The sequence below is a fragment of the Mirounga angustirostris genome, unplaced genomic scaffold (genome assembly GCF_029215605.1).
Source record: "Mirounga angustirostris isolate CCGP_5_RB_7025 unplaced genomic scaffold, mMirAng1.0.hap1 SCAF_11, whole genome shotgun sequence".
Classification (NCBI taxonomy): domain Eukaryota; kingdom Metazoa; phylum Chordata; class Mammalia; order Carnivora; family Phocidae; genus Mirounga; species Mirounga angustirostris.
Window position 1 is genome coordinate 115012246 of NW_026991719.1, and position 19814 is coordinate 115032059.

Below are 19814 nucleotides of genomic sequence, written 5' to 3' on the forward strand. Positions count from 1 at the left end.
GCAAGTCCCACTCCTCTCTGAGCCTCAGTTTCGCCATTTGTACAATGAAAAAGTTGGACCAGCTGATCTCTGAAATCTCTTCCAGGGCTAGATTATTCTCAAACTGAGAGTCAGGAAACTAGCTTCCCTATTTTCTCCTTGAAGCTCTGTGCTCTGGCTACAAAAAATGAGATGGAAACTTGTCAAACATTTCAGTTTGACATGGGTCACTTTCTGTGCCTTCAGCAGACACCTGTTGATGGGTGGACTTATCCAGTTAAGGAGCCCCATTCTCCTTGTTTCCCTTCAGCGTTATTGCAGTTTGAAGTTATGTTAGTCTTTTCAAGGAAAAAATAATTCCAAGAGACTTAACAAGTGACTGCCAGTTAACTAGAAAGGCAATTTTTTTGAAAACAAAAGGCCGTTTTTTGAAGAATTGTAGAAGTTAAAACATAGGAGAACCTGGGTGGCTTAGTCGGTTAAAGCGACCGACTCTTGATTTCGGCTCAGGTTATGATCTCGGAGTTGTGAGATCGAACCCCGGACTGGACTCCTGCTGGACGGGTAGCCTGCTTAAGATTCTCTGTCTCCCTCTGCTCCTCCCCCCTGCTCTGGCACACGCTCTCTCTCTCTAAAAAAAAAAAAAAAAAAAAGAAAAGAAAGAAATTAAAACATAATTAGAATAATCATCTCATGGTTTAGAGACCAAGCCTTGGCTCTGCTAAGTTCTTACTGGCTATGTGACCTTGGACAAGTTACTTCAATCTGCTGATTTCCTCCAACCCTCCCTGTAAAATGGAGGCAATAGCAGAACCCATCCCAGAGGACTGTCATAAGGATCAAATGACAGGATGTATTTAATCACATAGTTAAGTACCTGGCACACCATAAACAAACCTTCAACAAAGCGTGGCCACTCTAGTCATAATTATTATATGACAACACCTAAAAAGTTTCTTCAACTCAGGCTATGAACACAACAGAGCATTGCATGCTCAGGAACGGGGCGAGCGGGGTCTCGTTTGTTGTTAGGAGCCAAAAGATTCCACTATTTGAGTAAAGAGAACATTAAACTGAGGAAGTATGTGGTAGGGGTTAGGAGCAAGCATTTTAGCCCCTCTGATCCTTGGCTTCCTTGTTAATACAAGAGACCCTAATCACATCACCAGGTTGTAAATTAAGGTTAAATGTCATCATGCCTATAAAGCGCTTGGCGTAACCTGGCACATAGCGCTCAGTAAACGGTAGCCTCTGTTACTGCAATTCTTCTTCTTCTTCTTCTTCTTCTTCTTCTTCTTCTTCTTCTTCTTCTTCTTCTTCTTCTTCTTCTTCTTCTTCTTCTTCTTCTTCTTCATTATTATTATTATTATTATTATTATTATTATTATTATTATTCCTCCTCCTCCTCCTCCTCTTGAGCTAGATAGAGCCTTTGCAGCCCTTGGTGACGAGTGCAGGCGGCTGAAGTTAGAGCTCCCGGTGATCATCCAGACCGGTTCTCAGGCTTCTAAATTCTGTGTCAAGTGAACTTCTGGGCCATTTAAAACACAAAAGGCGCCCCCCCCCGCCAAGTGCCCCGGATTTTCAAAGGGAATGCCGGTGCTTGGAAGAAGTTGTGATGCCCCGGGCATCCGGGGTGGCTCGGTGGGGAAGCCCGCGCCGCGCGGCCCCCAACTCCGGCCCGGCGGTCTCGGGGGCGGGGGGGGGGGGCGCCCGGCCCACCGGCGCGCCCGGCGGGGGCACGGGCGGCCGGGCGTCCACTCGGCCAGGCCCCTGGAGGTGTTCCCAGGTACCCGAGCCTCGCGGCGTTTTCAAGTGCTGGCTGCGGAGCTTGAAAAGGGCCCGCCGCTGGGCCGGGCGTTTTGTGTTTGCCAAACAAAGCATGAAGGGAGAGTGAGCAAAGGGGGCGGGCCGGGCGCGGCACAAAGGCCGGGGGCGGGCCCCGGGCTGGGGAAATACAGTTCAGTGGGCCTGAATTGATACGCTCATCCCCCCCGAAAGCCCCGGGCTGGGCGATCACAGGGCATGAAGGCCTAGCAAAGAGCACTCCGCTGCATTGATCCAGTCCCGAGCGAGCGAGCGAGCGAGAGGCTGCCAAGGGGAGGAGGCACGGGTGGGGAAGGAGGGCGTCCGCGGGGGTCCGCAGGGGCCGTCGGCCGCAGATTAGGCGCTTTTCTTGGAAATGAAGGACTCTCCCGGCCTGAGCCAGGGCCCTCCAGATGGAGCGTGCCCTCGAACCGAAGGGCCAGGGTAGGAATGATTCCCGGGTTTCTGTGCGGAGCGGACACGCCGCGGGGTCGACCACCACAAAGATGCTCTCTCTTCCTCTTCTGCACGAGGTGGAGGGGAGTGGCTGAGCCTTCTCCAGGGCCCTCCCCAACCACCCCCCACCCCTGCATCCTGTGGGTCAGGGGATGCACAGATGCCTGTGGTCCTCCGCCTTGCTGTGCTCCTCACAGACTCCGCATCTACACAGTGTCTGCCTCTGTTTACTGGTTGGAGGGAGGGACAGATTGGATGGACGGAGGGAAGGACGCGGCATAGATGTGTGGCTCAACCAGATGGGTTTCTGTTCCCTTCGTTCTTGCCTGACGAGTATTTTTGACTGTGTGGCATTGTCTCCTTTGAACATTTTGATGGGGGTTTTATTTTTCTATTTGTACCACCTCGTGTTTTCCAGATCATTGAACATGGTCGCAAATCTTTTATATAATTAGAGAAAACATCAACAAACATTGTTGCTACTAGAAATAAAGCCAACGGAACAGACTGAAGAGGGACAGGCTTCAGAGAGGCTAAGACGATTCCAGTGTAACTCTTCTCACGGGCGTGGGCCACGATCACCCCGTACGTAACACAGGACCTGGCACACAGGATTGAAAAATAAATGGCTGGGTCTGCCGCTACTGAAATCCAGTGCCACTGAACAAACGAAATAGCTGAGGTTCAGAGGGGCTAAGTGTTGCGCACCCAGGACTGAAATCTGCCAAATGCAAATCCATCCCCGCCGCCCCATACAATCCTGAAGGGCTTCTTCAAATACCGGCCATTTCATTTCACTCCTCTGTGTTCATTTCTGGACTCTAAGGCCCCAGATTTCCTTTCTGAAGACACAAGGTTTTGTTTGTTTTTGTCGTAATGACACACTCGGCATCATTAAGTGTCCGTGAAGAGGAATCTTTTAGTTGCATTAGAAACGTGGTTTGTGGCCACTGAGAGCCTTGGGAAACGAAGCTCTCCTAGCAGGAAGAGGCAGGCTGCTAATGAACCGGCTTTCTGGGGGTGGGGTTTCTGCATTCTCCTAGGGCTGACTTTAGCATTATTGCCAAGGAAAGGCTTAGGCCCTGTCTGAACGACACTGTGATTTGTGAGTATAAACAGTTTAGATCTAAGCAAAGCGGTTCTTACCCAGAAAGAGTTTCCCATCCGTAGCGCCTTCCCTGACTTGTAAATCGGAACTGATACAAAATACTTCAAACTTTGCCTTGATTTGAAGTTTACTGAGAGAATCAGGCCAAGTAATTGAGCAAAAATATAGTTTTTGATGTTAAGTCAGTATTGCTTAAACCGTTTTATATGAAATCCTTGAAACAGTTTTGCACCATAATTTATAGGAATTCCTTTTAAAAAACATGTCTTTATGTTGATGTCAGTTTGTTTTGCTTGCAAGTATCCTTTGCCAGGATTATATTTTCACTGGAAACATTCATCATAGTAATGAGTATCAATCTACTACTTTATTTTTAAATTTAATTCTTACATGTGGTTTTGTGAAATTCTTAAACATCACATGAAATATTTTTCATAAAAATGCACCGTGCAAATCCACACTGATTTAGCCCATCTGTTTGGATGAACAATTTCTTGGCTTTAGTAGGAAAGAGAGCATGAATATTTCCTTGCAATATTTTTCCTTCCCTGAAACACCCATGAATGAAATAAGACCTCAGGATTGCGTGAGATAATTTACATACTAATTAGGTAGCATGGTGGAGGGGGACAGTGGGTGTGGTCTTGAGCAAGTTGCTCATCCTGCCTTAGGTCTCAGTTCACTCACCAGTCCAAATGCTGAGGGCTATTAAGAGGCTAAAACGAGATGTGTATGAAAAGAGCCTGGCATGGTAGGTGCTCAAGAAATGTTCATTCCTTTTTACTACTCACAACAGCCACCACTGTCCTCCTTTATAAAAAGGATCGGTTTTCTCACCTATAAATTAGGGATAATGACACTTACAATAAAGGTAGCACAGTATAGAATATTGACTAAGAAGAGCATGGGCTCTGGACTCAGATTGTCTGGATTTAAATCTCAACCCCACTATCAACTGTGTGATCTTGGGCAATTTAATCAATCTCTTCCCCCCCCCCCCCCCCCATTGTTCTACTGTGTAAGGAGCGGGTGGTCAGGGGCTGGTCGTAGTACCCATCACCCAGGGTGGTTGTGAGTATTTAGTGAATTAATGCACCCAGCATAGACCTTCTTAACCTTTTTATGCATGGCTTCTTTTGTCAGTCAAAGCCTCTGGACCCCTTTTCAGAATAATACTTTTAAATGCATAAATACAATACTTCAGATTACAAGGGGAAATTAGTTATAGTGAAATAAATGTATCAGTGTATTTTATTTTTTAAAGATTTATTTATTTATTTGAGAGAGAGCGAGAGCAAGAGCGAGAGAGAGTGAGAAGTAGACACCCCAGGAGCAGAGAGCCCGACGCGGGGCTTGATCCCAGGACCCTGAGATCAGGACCTGACCCGAAGGCAGACGCTTAACTGACTGAACCACCCAGGCGCCCCAGTGTCAGTGTATTTTAAAAACAAATTTGTGGTATATGTGCTTCCTTAATAGTGCATTAAATAAGTAACAAGGTTTAGCAGGCTCATATCTGCCATTATTTCAAAGCAATAATGAACAAAATGGTATTGTGAGATTCTGGCGACTGCAATGTACTGTAAAAATATCTGTGGGGCGCCTGGTTGGCTCAATCGGTTAAACCTCTGTCTCTTGATTTCGGCTCAGGTCATGATCTCAGGATCATGGGATCGAGTGTTTCCCCCCCCACCCCCACCCCCCGCCATCAGGCTCCCTGCTCAGAGGGGAGTCTGCTGGAGATTCTTTCTCTCTCTCCCTCTACTCTTCCCCGTGCTCTCTCTCTTTCTCTCTCTCTCAAATAAATAAATCTTTAGAAAAAATGTATCTGTGATAGGGGTGCTTGTGTGGTGCAGTCGGTTAAGCATCTGACTCTCGATTTCAGCTCAGGTCATGATTTCAGGGTCGTGAGATAGAGCCCCACGAAGGGCTCTGTGCTGGGCCTGGAGCCTGCTTAAGATTCTCTCTCTGCCCCTCCCGCCTGCCCTCCCTCTCTAAAAAATAAATAAATAAATAAAAAGCTACTCTTTATTTTAAAAAAAGTATCTGTGATATTTCTACTGGTAATAAAGTCTCAGGTATAGCTAATATGACTTTGATTTGTTACCTACATTCATAATTGAAGGAATGATTGCTTTCAGTTAGAGATTAATGGAAATTAAGTTGTAATCTTTTCCCATCCAAATTGATGGACACCAGATTAAGAACAAAACTCTGATTAGTACAATAAATGCCCGCTATTATCCCGTTAGAGGGATCATGTGGATCATGTGGGTTGGGTGAAATAATGAACGTGACAGCCATGGCAAACACCGGGCATTCGATACATGGAAACTGTTTCCGTTGTTTTCACCTATCCGCCGCTGTTGTTGCATGAAAGCAGCTATAAACATTATGTTTTTAAAAATGGGCATGGCTGTATTCTGATAAAACTTTATTTACAAAAACAGGTGGCCAGGGGGCAGGATTTGGCCCATGGGTCATATAGTTTGCTGGACCTGGCATTAAAACATTGTTCCCTGAGGAATGTGAAATTCAACTTAAAACATTTCAACTTTTCATGTCTTGTCAAGTACTTGGCACAAGACCCTACTGGGAAGTGCTGTGAATACTCTTTAGAAGAACCAGAAATTGTTCTACAAATGATAACTAATCAAAATAAATGGAATTTTCTTGGCCTGTTACCTGTGATAATATCTAGAACTGCCTTGTCTATGAGGACATGGAGAAACATAAAGCCAACAACAATGATGACATGAGTAATTAGAACCAGCAACATTCTAATATGTGAGGAAAGCAAATGACATGGAAACTATTAGTGACAATACCACCTTGTGTCTGGAGCTTTCTCCGAGGAGCTATAACTATCTTGCAGCTGTTACCTGCTTGGCACACTATAGATGTGCAGTAGATACTTGTTAGTTGAGTGTCCCCTGTGGTCCTGATGAGTCTCCAAGGAGGAAGAGAAGCAAGCATATATTCATTTTGAAATCTTAGTACTTCCATTGCATAATGTTTTGGTATTGCTAGGGTTGATGGAAAAAAAGGTAAAACAAAGTGAAATGAGGGTGCCTGGCTGGCTCAGTTGGAAGAGCATGTGACTCTTGACCTCGGGGTCATGAGTTCCAGTCCCACGCTGGGTGTAGAGATTACTTTAAATAAATAAATAAACTTAAAAAAAAGGCAAAGTGAAATGGTTTGGTGTTCATGGAAAAGGAAAGAATGGAAAAGGAAAAGTACTGGAATGGTTGCTCTTCAGATAGAAACATCTCAGGGCAACAAACATACTAAGTGCAAGGTGTGATGGTGAGCTAGAGGGAAAGAAAAAATATAGCCATTGGCTTTTGCTCCTCCTACAAAAGAGTTAGGTCATGTATCTATGACAGAGAAAGTGGTTGTGTTAGGGGATGAGAGATGACAGCATAGGATCAGAGACGTTATGTTCCAGCCAGCTGTGGAAGTAGGCTATCTAGAGCTAATATCTCATGGTGTCCTTTTTTTCTGGCCCCAAGGACATCTATTTCCTATTCTCCTGTCTTGCTTAGTATCCGACTTCAGTTGGGCGGGGGTGGAGGGGTGGAGAGAAAGCTCCTTATACAAAAGTTACCATGACATTGTACACAAGAGGTCCCCCACTTTTGGTGGATATGGTCTGACCTTAGACTACTTCAGACACAAACACAGCAGACGCTAAGCAGCTCTCAGTGTATGACTTTATATTTTAAATTTTTTTTAAAGATTTTATTTATTTATTTGACAGAGAGATAGAGAGAGAGAGCACAAGTAGGCAGAGAGGCAGGCAGAGGGAGAGGGAGAAGCAGGCTTCCTGCGGAGCAGGGAGCCCGATGCGGGGCTCGATCCCAGGACCCCGGGATCATGACCTGAGCCGAAGGCAGCCACTTAACCAACTGAGCCACCCAGGCACCCCACAGTGTATGACTTTAAACAGATTCCCCTTCATGGGAGAAAAAAAAAATTCCGAGACTTCAGTCCGGGTCCCAACACTGGAGACTGCCCTCAGCTGTAGAAGTCACCAGTGGTTCCTGCATCCTCTGCTTGCCTGGGTGGGACTCTCCCTACTGCATCTGCCAGGGCATTGGAGCACAACTGTACTCTTGTCAGGCTGAGCTACAGCGCTCGGAAGATGTTCTCCCAGAAATCCTGGTATCTGGATCCTTGAGTTTTAGAGCTGTCCTAGCCTACCTTTTCAGTTTTCTGAAGCTGTGGGGCCTGCCTCTGCATCACACACAGAAGTGGTCTGGGAATTCGTCTCCGTCAACCGGGCACTGTTCAGAGCTTTGGGCCTGAGCCCTTTCACACTCTGCACTGGTCCCCACTGCTCCTGGCCCCACTTCTCATCGGCAGTCTTACCTTTACCTTCCATACCTTGTGTTCCGTTTTGCTTCCTCAGCAAAAAGCGGTGGTTAGCTTCTTTCCTGTTACCCAACTTCCTTTTACCTTGTGGGGATGGGGCTCAGTGAGGCTTCCACAGTGCTAGGGTTGATGGTGACAGTACCCTGGATAGAGCGGCAAAGATGCCCAAATCAAGAGAGTGTGCAGAGAGAAGTAAGTGGGAACTCGAAGTCAGTAAGCCAGAGAAGGGCATGGGACTATGTCATAAAGCTGGGTAGGCAGTGGGGAGCAGTTATTGAAAGCCAAGCTGTGTGGCCAGGGAGTGGAGGAAATGGGAGCAAACATTAGCATGTGGAGGAAGTGAGTAGGCAGGCAAACCTAGCTAGATATCTGAAAGGAGTGTATTATGTATGGCCAATTTGACCCCTCCTCCAAATAGGGCGTGCTACGTGGGGGAGGGCCAAGGGGGAGACCACCACCGTGCCAGTCAAGGTAGGCCAACTTACACTGTGGTAACTACCTACCATTTCAGTGGTTTAAGGGAACACACGTTCCGCTCTGCTCACACGCTACCTGTCTTACGTGGGTCAGTGTGGCTTTGCACCACATAGTCACTCAGAAACCTAGACTGAAAGTACCTCTTCCATCCTGTAGCTACACTATCAGGAACACATAACCTCTTTGGTGGTCATCTAGAAAGAGAGTTGTTTACTAGTGATTAAGTGCTCTGGCCTGGGGTTGACTCCTGTCACTTCTGCTCATGGTCCATTGGCTTGAACTAATCACATGGTCTTGCCCAACTAGAAGGGGTCTGGAGAATGTGGGGAGCTCATTGATATTTGGTGAGCGCTAACTGAGCTACAGGCAGCATTCGGATGTCAACGGCTGCTCCAGGGCCTTGACATTGACAGAACCTCTCCACGGATGGCACTTCGTCTGGGTTTACTCCAGTCACACGTGTGGGTCCAAGAAAATTAACACTTCTAGTACAACAGCCCATGTGCTGGCTTCATATAACATTACCTTATGGGACAGCAAACTCTGGGTTCTAAACAGTTGATTCACAAATAGACTTTGAAAGCTTGCCTCTTAGTTAAGAATGTCCTTAGTGACCTCAAGCCTAGGATAGTCATGTGGTAAAGTTGTGCCATGAGGAGGGAGCTGTGGTGGTTTTTAGTAAACTTCTCCTCCCATGGTCCCTATCCCTGTCAATGGTACTACCGTGTAGTCATGTACACAAGCCAGAAGCCTTTCCAGCCTTCTCTGCCACCGATCTTTCTCTCACTCACTAGGCTTTGACCCCACTGACCTTTCCTCTGCCACTCATGCACTCCAAGCTTGTTCTCGTCTCCGGGTCTTTGCATTTGCTGTTCTCTCTGCCTGGCATACACTTCCAGTCCACCTCCATCTGTATTTAGCTCTCTCTTACCTTTAAGTGCATAAATGAACCACTGTGCACAGCGTGGTCCACAAAGCATGAGATCACCACCACTGGCTGGTGATGCAGGGGGAATCGCTAGAATGTGAGCTCTGTGAGAGCAGGGACCACTGTGTATCCACTGGGATCTAGTAGGAGCTCAATAAATATGTGCCAAAAGGATGAATGGTCAGAGCAAGTCACCAGTGAGGGCAGTTATAACCTCTTCTTCACTCCCATAGGCTTGGAGAGGGGTATCACATGTGACCTATATTTAACTTCACCCTCAGATGGGGCCGTGTAAGGGTGGAAGTGGTCTCCTTGAGTTTCTTCCCATGCTTTTGCCTCGTCCTCTGGGTGAAGAAGTCAGACTGAGGAGCAGCTTCAGTGATTTCTTTTGCCTATGGCTGGTAAGCAAATAATTGACCACAGGCACCTGGGCTCAGGAACTAGAAGTGACAGACTGAAACCTTTCCTGTTACTTTTTCTGGGAAATTTCCTTTTGATATATTCGTTTCAGAATCATGCACATTGTTTCAAGCACACAACCTTCTAGTACGTTAAGTTCAATATCTGCCTCCTCCCCTTCCCCACATTCCCCCCACCACCAGACTGTAAACTACACGAAGGCAAGGATTGTATCTCTTTTGCTCATCACTCTCCCCAGCATCCAACAGTGGGCCTGGCAATTGTGGGTGGGTGTTCAGCCAGTGTTTGCTGAATTAATGAATGAGGCCAGAGATGGGCTACCCCTGATTCCTGGTTTCTAAGCCATGTAATGTCGAGAAGAGAAATCTGCTTTATTTGAACTATGGCTCCCTAGTCACTTGGTTTACTGTTTAGTTAAGGTGGATCAAACTGTACTGAAAGGATTTCACCTGGCAAGACAATTGATCTCACTTTGGTGATCTCAGACCGGCCACAAAAAGTGTCACTGTGGTCTTAGAAAACAAAAATCCCATATAACTTTCAACATATTTAAAGTGATATACCTCTTAAACATCATTGGATCAAAGAACAAATCAAAAAGGAAATTTGAATATGCCTTGAGACAAATGAAAATGAAAACATAACACCAACAGTTATGGGATTGGGAAAAGCAGTACTAAGAGGGAAATTCAGGGGTGCCTCGGTGGCTCAGTTGGTTGAGTATCCGACTCTTGATCTTGGCTCGGGTCTTGGTCTCAGGGTCATGGGTTTGGACCCCACATTGGACTCCACGCTGGGCATGGAGCCTACTTTAAAAAAAAAAAGAGGGAGACTCATAGCAATAAATCACTTCTATTAAATTGGGGCACCTGGGTGGCTCAGTTGGTTAAGTGGCTGCCTTTGGCTCAGGTCATGATCCCAGGATCCTGGGATAAAGCCCCGCATCCAGCTCCCTGCTCTGTGGGGAGTCTGCTTCTCCCTCTGCCTCTGCCCCTCCCCCTGCTCCTTCTCTCTCAAGTAAATAAATAAAATATTTTTAAAAAATAAAAATAAAAGGGAAGAAAGATCTCAAAGAAACAATCTAACTTTATATCTCAAGTAACTAAAAAAAGAAGAAAGTACAAAATTATCAGAAAGAGGAAAATAACAAAGATTAGGGCAGAAATAAATGAAATAGAGATTAGAAAGATAATTTTAAAAATCAATGAAATTAAGAATTGGCTTTTTGAAAAGATAAACAAAATCACCATGCCCTTAGCTAGATTGAGAAAAAAAGAGAGGACATAAATAAATAAAATCCAAAATGAAGGAAGAGACATTGCAACTGATGCCACAGAAAAAAAAGTTCTTTTTTTGTTATGTTAATCACCATACATTGCACGCGTGCGTGCGCACACACACACACACACTGGAATATTACTCAACCATAAAAAAGAATGAAATCTTGCCATTTGCAACACCATGGATGGAGCTAGCGAGTATTATGGTAAGTAAGTCAGTCAGAGAAAGACAAATACCATATGATTTCAGTCATACATGGAATTGAAGAAACAAAACAAAGAAAAAAAGAGAAAAACAAAAAAACCAGACTCTTAACTATGGAGAACAAACTGATGGTTACCAGAGGGGATGTGGGTGGGGGGATGGGTGAAATAGGTGAAGGGAATTAAGAGTACAGAAAGAAAGAAAGAAAGAAAGAAAGAAAGAAAGAAAGAAAGAAAGAAAGAAAGAAAGAAAAAGAAAACCTCCTAACAACCAAAACTCAGATAGCTTCACAGGTGAATTCTACCAAACATTTAAAGAAGAAGTAATGCCAATCCTTTTCAAACTCTTCCAAAAAATTAAAGGGGAGGGAACACTTTCAAGTTATTTTATGAGGTCAGCATTACCCTGATACCAAAGCCAGACAAAGACATCACAAGAAAAGGAAACTACAGACCAATATCCCTGGTAAATATAGATGCAAAAATCCTCAAGAAAATACTGGCAAACCAAATCAAACAGCATATTAGAATATTAGAAGGATCATACACCATGACCAAGTGAGATTTATCCCTAGGATGCAATTAGTGGTTCAACATATGAAAATCAATTAATGTGATACACCACATTAACAGAATAAAAGATAAAAATCACACAATCATCTCAATAGATGCAGAAAAAGCATTTGACAAAATTCAACACCTTTTCATGATTAAAAAAAAAATCTCTCAACAAACTAAGTATAGAGGAATGTACCTCAATATAATAAAGACCATATATGGCAAGCTCACAGCTAACACAGTCAATGGTGAAAAATTGAAAGTTTTCCCTCTAAAATCAGGAACAACACAAAGGTGCCCACTCTTGCCACCCCCATTCAACATAGTACTGGAAGTCCTAGCTAGAACAATTAGTCAAGAACAAGAAATAAAAAGCATGCAAATCAGAAATGAAGAAGTGGAATTGTATCTGTTTGCCAATGACATGATCTTATATAGAGAGAATCCTAAAGACTGCATTAAAAAAAAAAAACTGTTAGAAAGGGTAAACAAGTGTGGTAAAGTTGCAATATACAAAAATCAACATTAAAAAATCAGTTGCTTTTCTTTTTTAGGATTTTATTTATTTGAGAGAGAGAGAGCGCACGCATAAGCTGGGGAAGGGGCAGAGGGAGAGGGAGAGAGAATCTCAGGCAGACTGAGTGCAGAGCCCAATATGGGCCTCGATCCCAGGACCTGAGCTGAAACCAAGAGTCAGTCGCTCAACCAACTGAGCCACCCAGGTGCACCCCCAAACCAGTTGCTTTTCTATACACTAACAAAGAACTATCTGAAAAGGAAATTAGGAAAGCAATCCCATTTACAATAACCTCAAAAAAAACCCTTAGCAATAAACTTAACTAAGGAAGTAAAACACTTGTATACTAAAAACTACAAAACACTGATGAAAGAAATTAAACAAGACACAAGCAAATGGAAAGACATTCCATGTCAAGCATTAATAATGTTAAAACATCCATACTACCCAAAGCAGTCCACAGTTTTGGTACAATCTCTATCAAAATCTCAAAGGCATTTTTTACAGAAATAGAAAAACAATTCTAAAATTCATATTTAACCAGAAAAGACCATGAATAGTCAATCAATCTTAAGAAAGCATAAACCTGGAGGTATCATACTTGCTGATTCCAAAATATAGCATAAAGCTCCAGTAGTCAAAACAGGATGGTACTGGCATAAAGACAGACATACAGACTAATGGAAAAGAACAGAAAGCCCAGAAACAATTCCCTGCATATATAGTCAACTGATCTTTGGCAAGGTTGCTAACAATAAACAATGGGAAAAGAACTGTCCCTTTAACAAATGGTATTGGGGAAACTGAGTATTTACATTCAAAAGACTTTTCACTGGACCTTTATCTTGCGCCATACACAAAAATCAACTCAAAATGGATTAAAGACTTAAATGTAAGACCTGAAACTATAAAACGTCTTGAAGAAAACATAGGGGAAAAGCTTCATTACATTGGTCTTGCCAGTGATTTCATGGATATGACACCAAAAGCACACAACAAAATAAGAAAGAAACAAATGGGATTGCATCAAACCCAAAATCTTCTGCATGGGAAAGGAAACAAGTCATCAGAGAGAAAAGGCAATCTATGGAATGGAACAAAATATTTCCAAACCATATATGTGATACAAGATTAACCTCCAAAATATACAAGGAATCCTTATAAGTCAATAGTTAAAAAAAAACCACAACAACACACCCTGACAACCCAATGAAAAATGGGCTAAGGACTTGAATAGAAATTTATCTAAAGAAGACCATACAAATGGCCAGCAGGTATGTAAGAAGTGCTGAGCATCAATAATCATCTGGGGAATACAAATTGAAACAACAATGAGATATCACCTCACACCCATCAGGATGACTCTTATCAAAACAACAAAAGACAACAAATGTTGGCGAGAATGTGGAGAAATTGGAGCCTTTGTGCACTATTGGTGGGAATGCAAAACGATGCAGCCACTACAGCTTAGAGGGTTCTCAAAAAAATTAAAAATAGAACTACTATATGATCCAGCAATCACACTTCTGGGTATTTATCCAGAAGAATTAAAATCAGTAGCTCAAAGAGATATTAGCCCTCCTACGTTCATGGTAGCACTATCCACAATAACCAAGGTGTGGAAACAATCTCAATGTCCATTGACCAGTGGATGGATAAAGAAACTGTAGTATATACATAATAATGAATACTATTCAGCTTTCTAAAAAAGCAGGAAATTCTGCAATATTCGATAACATGGATGAACCTTGAGGACATTATACAAAGTGAAATGAGCCAGTCACAGAAAGACAAATACTTCATGATTGCACTTACATGAGGTACCTAGAATAGTTGAATTCATAGAATCAAAGAGTGGAATGGTGGTTGCCAGGGCCTGGGGGAAAGGAAATGGAGAGTTACTAACCAATGGGCATAAAGTTTCAGTCAAGCAAGATGAATAAATTCTGGAGTCCTGCTGTACAACATTGGACCTACAGTCAACAATAATATATTGGACACTTAAATGTGTTAAAAGTAGATCTCATGTTAAGTGTTCTTTCCGCAATAAAACAAAATAGAAATAAATAAAAATAAATTTTAAAAAGGACATTAAAAAGTGATATACCTCTTCCTATGATAATGACAGTGATGGTAATAGTAACAACATTAGCTATCATTTCGGTGCTTATTATATACGAGGCGCCTTGCTAAGAACTTGTATGCATTGCCTCATTCAATCTTAGCAACTTGAGCTCCTTTCTCTCCAGGGTTTCAGTTTCCCCCTGTAAGAAAGTGAGACACAATCAGGTGGTAGGGGCAGGGATCTGAGGAGGCAGAAGCTGCTGATTGATTCCCCTGTCTGGCTTCCAGTGCTGAAGGTAGGGCATTAAAAATACATCCCCAATCTATTCAATGCTGCCAAAAGGAAATATATCCATTTTCTACTTACCACATTGGAGTTGCTTTAAAAATAATTCCCAGAGGAGCTCCTGGGTGGCTCAGTAGGTTGAACATCAGACTCTTGATTTCGGCTCAGGTCGTGATCTCGGGGTCGTGGGATCAAGCCCTGCAATGGGCTCCATGCTCAGCACAGAGTCAGCTTGTCCCTCTCCCTGCGCCCCCCCCACTTGCTCTCGAGCGGTGTCTCTCTCTCTCTCTCTCTCTCTTGCTCTTAAATAAATAAATAGAATCTTAAAAAAGGGGCACCTGGGTGGCTCAGTCAGTTAGGCGTCTGCCTTTGGCTCAGGTCATGATCCAGGGATCAAGCCCTGCATCGGGCTCCCTGCTCAGCGGGGCGTCTGCTTCTCCCTCTCCCTCTGCCTCTCCCCCTGCTTGTGCGAGCTCTTTCTTTCTCCCTCTCAAATGAATAAATAAAATCTTTTAAAAAAGAATCTTAAAAAAAATAATTCCACTGAGAAATTATATTCCAGTGGAAAAGTCTAAGTGGAATAAATGTAGGAACTACCAGCTGTTTTCACCTGGGAGAAGATACTTATATAGCGACAGGTGGATGATTTCTCGAGGCCCACGGGCCTGACTGTCAGATGTTAGATAGATGGTCACGCTGCCTTCCCCTCCCTTCTCAGGTTCTTTCCAGAGAGGAAGATGTGCTAGATATGGCACGGACACTTCCCTCTTGAACCTGCCTGTGTTTGTCCACCTGAGCCTTGGAGGTGTTTACCTCGTTGTGCGAGCTGGTATGTTGAGGTACACAAATGGAGCCCTCTTGTCCCCCACTTTCAGCTTCTGATGAATTAGTGTGTGAGGCATCATTGTGCAGTACTTTGAATTTGATTACTGTTCTCTTTGATTTGCCTTTTTTCCCAAAGCTTCCTCAAATTCCGTTTAAGAACCAAGACAGTGTGTACAATTTGGCAGCTAGGAATTTGGGATTTAAGAAGTCACCTGCATAACACAGCATATCTACCTATAGTCTGTGGGACTAGGTTCCTTAGCTTCATTTGGACCTGGGTACAGCTGACCTGAATAATGAAACAGGGGGCCCAAAGTTATGAATCCCCTCTGAGCATTGCTTCATTAGAATCCCCTTACAAAAAAAGAAATGGGACTCATCTCATCAGCTCGATTTTATGGCATCTGATTAGACCACTATTTTCTCAGCAGGTCTCTTTTCTTTAAACTGTTGACTATGGATGGCCTGCTGAATAGAATGAACTTTGGACCACTAAATTGCAGCATTATGGTTATTTAGTGTAATTTATGAAAAACGAGAGAAGCCATGATCACTTACTTCTTGTTGCTAATGATGTCTCCATTTATCTGAACAGGTATGGGTTTGGAATATCCCTCCCACCCTGATACTCATCCTGGAACACTTCCCAATTAGAGACCCCAAAAATGTCATTTAGAGGTACAGACTCTACAGATGATAAATTAAAAATTAATAGGACCTGTACATGAATTTATGCACACCCACCATCAGCAGCCTGTCTGGAAAGCTATGCATTTTTACTGTGTTCACCTCATAGGTCCCTTCATTCAGTGTTTGACTTATAGTTCAATGAATTTGGTAAAAGCCTAAATGGGGTTTCAGTGTCATATACTGAATGGTGCATCGCCATCTCTCTGTTTTGAGATATGAGGGAAAGGGTAGAAATCATGTAGTATTTATTTAAAGCCTTGTGATGATTAGAGTAGTACAACACGCACAATTTTCTGGCTAGTGGGAAATCCACGGTCACACCTGCATTGCGAATAAAGAAGCCATCATAAAACAATTGCCACTTGAATTGATGATCTTCCTGAATATTGACTTGTAGACACGGCATATCACCTACGGCTAGATGCAGTCGTCTCAAGCAACCAGGAAGGAAGAGTGTGGTATGGTGGGGCGGCAAGCAAGGACGGGTGCATTGCAGTGAGCCAGAGCTGGATTTGTGGGCCAGTCCTATCATTCATGGCCTTGTGACCTTGGGAAAACTTTTACTCTTCTTTTTTTACTCTTCTGGAGCCTTGAAAGCTTTATTTGGAAACAGGGATGGGAATGCCTACCTCTGTGGGTTCTTCAGAAAAGGGTTCAAGGAAAGAGCACGTGTAAAGTGCATAGCTCAGTACCTGATTCACAGTGGACAGTCAGCAAATGTTCTTGTACATTCCCTTCTTCCAAGGGAGTGAAACCCAGATTTAGGGCTCAGACCCACTTTACAGTGTCTGTGGTCATTATTGGAAATCTCAAGAAATTTCCCAAACAAAAGTAGTTTCGTTCAACCTTTACTTCAGAAGTTAATATTAGAGTTGGGACGTCTAGGAGGTGGGCAGTGGGGTGGAGGTGTATAACAAACCCAGACATCCCAGAGTCCAACTACAAAGGAGTCTCTTCTCTGGCAAAGCTTTTCTCCTCTTTTGTTCAAAGTGACAGTGAACATGGGCCAGATCAAATAAATAGCATTACCCTTTGCTACTGGCTCATTTGAGAGGGATGACGAAGTTTGTTTGCCTTTGTGTGGGCCGACTCACATAACCCTGGCACTGACGAATATTCAGTATGTCTTTGTGTTTTCACGCAAGTAGCACCAGAAAGTGGTCAGCTGATTTTTCTTGGTTCTTAGAGGGACACCTGTAATTCTGCTGGTGCTCGTGTGCTGAAAAGGGGGGCCTTAATAGGGAGGAGGACATGGAAGAGGGAGCATGGGAGAGGAGGCATTTTATGCTTTATCAACACCTGAATGCTGGCACTCCCTCAAGATTCTGTGGTTTCATCTCTACTTGACCACAGGCGTGCTCCTTTAAAATTCTGTGTTTTAAGTTAAATTGGTTACAATTGATCCCCATCCTGCAAGGACTAGCCCAATTCTCAACACAGTCCTCTGGAACAGTCTTACTCTGTCTAGATTCTGTCTTGTCTCTCAACTCTTCAGGAGCTGCCAAGGAAGAAAATTCCTTCCAAAAGCTTTCTGTGGCAACAACTGGAACCTATTGAGAGTTCGTGCCATGGTTTTCATCTGGCTTCGCTGGTAATCATTGTTGGTGCCATCCTCCATGTCTCTGGGCTTGTGTCTCTATCACGAGGACTTCTGCTAGAGCAACGCCGCCGGTTTCGCCACACTCCATCTGGTTGGTGCAATGGGGCAGAAGAACTAGGCATGCCCAGCACAATCTCTCCTGTCACATCTGCTTGCCTGCCCAGAGGGTCCTTTCTGCCGTGCATACTGCGTCAGCTCTGCACCAACGATTCAGCAGCGAGCAAGACAAGACCTGGGCCCTTCTCTCCACGAGCTGATACCATTTCGTGAGGAGTCGGAAAAGTAAATAAACAAGAAAATACCGTACAAGTAGAGGGTGATAATCCCAGTGGTAGGGGTGCACCCTGGGAGCATGGAGGAGGTGCGTCTAACCAACTATCAACTGTATCATCAAGTGTCAAGAGTCAGGAAATTCGGGGCGCCTGGCTGGCTCAGTTGGTAGAGCATATGACTCGTGATCTCGGGACTGTAAGTTTGAACCTCATATTGGGTGTAGAGAGTACTTAAAAATAAAAAAAAAATTCTTAAAACAGAATCAGGAAGTTTAAAGTTGATAAATATTGATTGAGCAACAACTTGGGAGTCGCTCTTGCAGCATGCTTTGTAAGCATGCCCTCTGGGCCAAGTCCTGTGCTAGGAACTGGAGAGATAAAGAAAAATAAGACACAGGCCATGTGTTTAAGGAGCTCACAGTCTAACAGGGAAAGCCTCCAAGTAAACTAAGACTTTCAGTACAGTACAGAGATGGGGTCATGTATAAAGAGCTGGAGGAAAACAGAGGAAGGGCCATGAATGCAGCCAACCCGAGGGAAAAGCATGGTCAAGAGTATGGAGATTGGCCTGAGCATGGAGTGTTGAGGGGTGAAGTTTGGATGATACACAGGGGTCAGATAATGAAGAACCTTCTATGCCATGCTAAGGAACTGAGAAACTTGGACTTGATTCTGTGTAAAAAAAAAAAAAAAAAAAAAATCAGATGGGGATGAGTCTAAAGGCAGGGGTATAAGCTAGGAGGTACTGAGCTCTGAAGGTCCAAGGGAGAGTGCCTGAGAGCCTGAGCTAAGCCAGGAGGAAAAGAAAAGACAGCAGAGAGATGTGAGTTGTTTGGGTGATGGACTGGATGCGTGGCTGAGAGAGAGGAAGGAGTCTATGATGACTCTCGGTTTTTCTGCTTGGTGTCCTGCCGGTCCTCGAAATATAGGAGGAGCAGGAGTGGTAGAGGTGGGAAGGGGATGAGGAGCTCAGTTTTGGACATGCCGATTTTTTTTTTTTAATTTTAGTTAGTGAACATAGAGTGCAATATTGGTTTCTGGAATAGATTCATGGATTCATCACTTACATACAACACCCAGTGCTCATCACAGGTGCGCTCCTTAAGGAATAAAGAGGGCATCTGTGGTATCTAGCATCTAGCACATCCCCGACCGGCCTCCCTCCATCAACCCTCAGATTGTTCTCTATCGTTAAGACTCTCTTATGGTTTGTTTCCCTGGACATACCAAATTTGGGGTCTCCCTGTATCACTCAGGTGTAACAGCGACTTCCAAAGAAAGAAATCTTGCAAAAGATATGAGGCTTGCTACTTGCTCCTATTTTCTGAGCTAAGCTTGGGGTGTGTCTAATGCGGTCATCTTAAATAGACCTAGAAGAGACATCACAGCAGGCCTGAGACCAACAGCAAGACCTCTACCAGGTAGAGAGTGAAAAAACGAAGCTCCTCAGGCCCTCTCGACCTGCCCTGTGTCTCTCTAGTTGATGTTCCTGCTATTCCAGTGTTGCAGGTGTCTAAGTAACTCTGCCGCAAAGTACACCAAGAAGGAGATTAAATGGGCAAAATGGTCACAAAATCTACTTTTTTTTGGACACACATCGTGGCTTCTGTGGTAAGTGAAAACAGAATAAACACAAACACAAAAGAAAGGTTGCAGGCCCACGTTCTTCTAAAATAACATTCGAGGGGAGGAAAAGAAAAGTGTTGATTTTGCTCTTGTCTTACTTTTCTAGTAACTTTATTGAGATCTAATTCATACCATACAACCAGAGCCTCTGATGTCACTCCTAAGACGGCACACTTTGGGGCATGAGCAGAGTCACCTGGGATAACCATGGTTTAGCATGACTCTCTTTGTCCCTCTCCCTGATATCTCTGTAAAGCTGTCTGCCTCCTTCTGTTAGTCTACACTAATTTCTGGCTGATTTCTCTATTGTTTTCAACAATCCTTGAGGCATAAATTGCTGCACG

The 19814-nt window shown here is 43.8% G+C and overlaps 1 long non-coding RNA gene across 1 annotated transcript in view; it reads left to right on the plus strand.

Moving 5' to 3' along the window:
- The window catches only part of LOC135361971 (uncharacterized), a 409252-nt gene extending 391250 nt beyond the window's left edge, over positions 1–18002 (plus strand). The window contains exon 4 of the long non-coding RNA XR_010406271.1: positions 17468–18002. This is a non-coding gene — a long non-coding RNA (uncharacterized LOC135361971). The remainder of the gene's footprint in view (positions 1–17467) is intronic.
- Positions 18003–19814: the final 1812 nt, after the last annotated feature.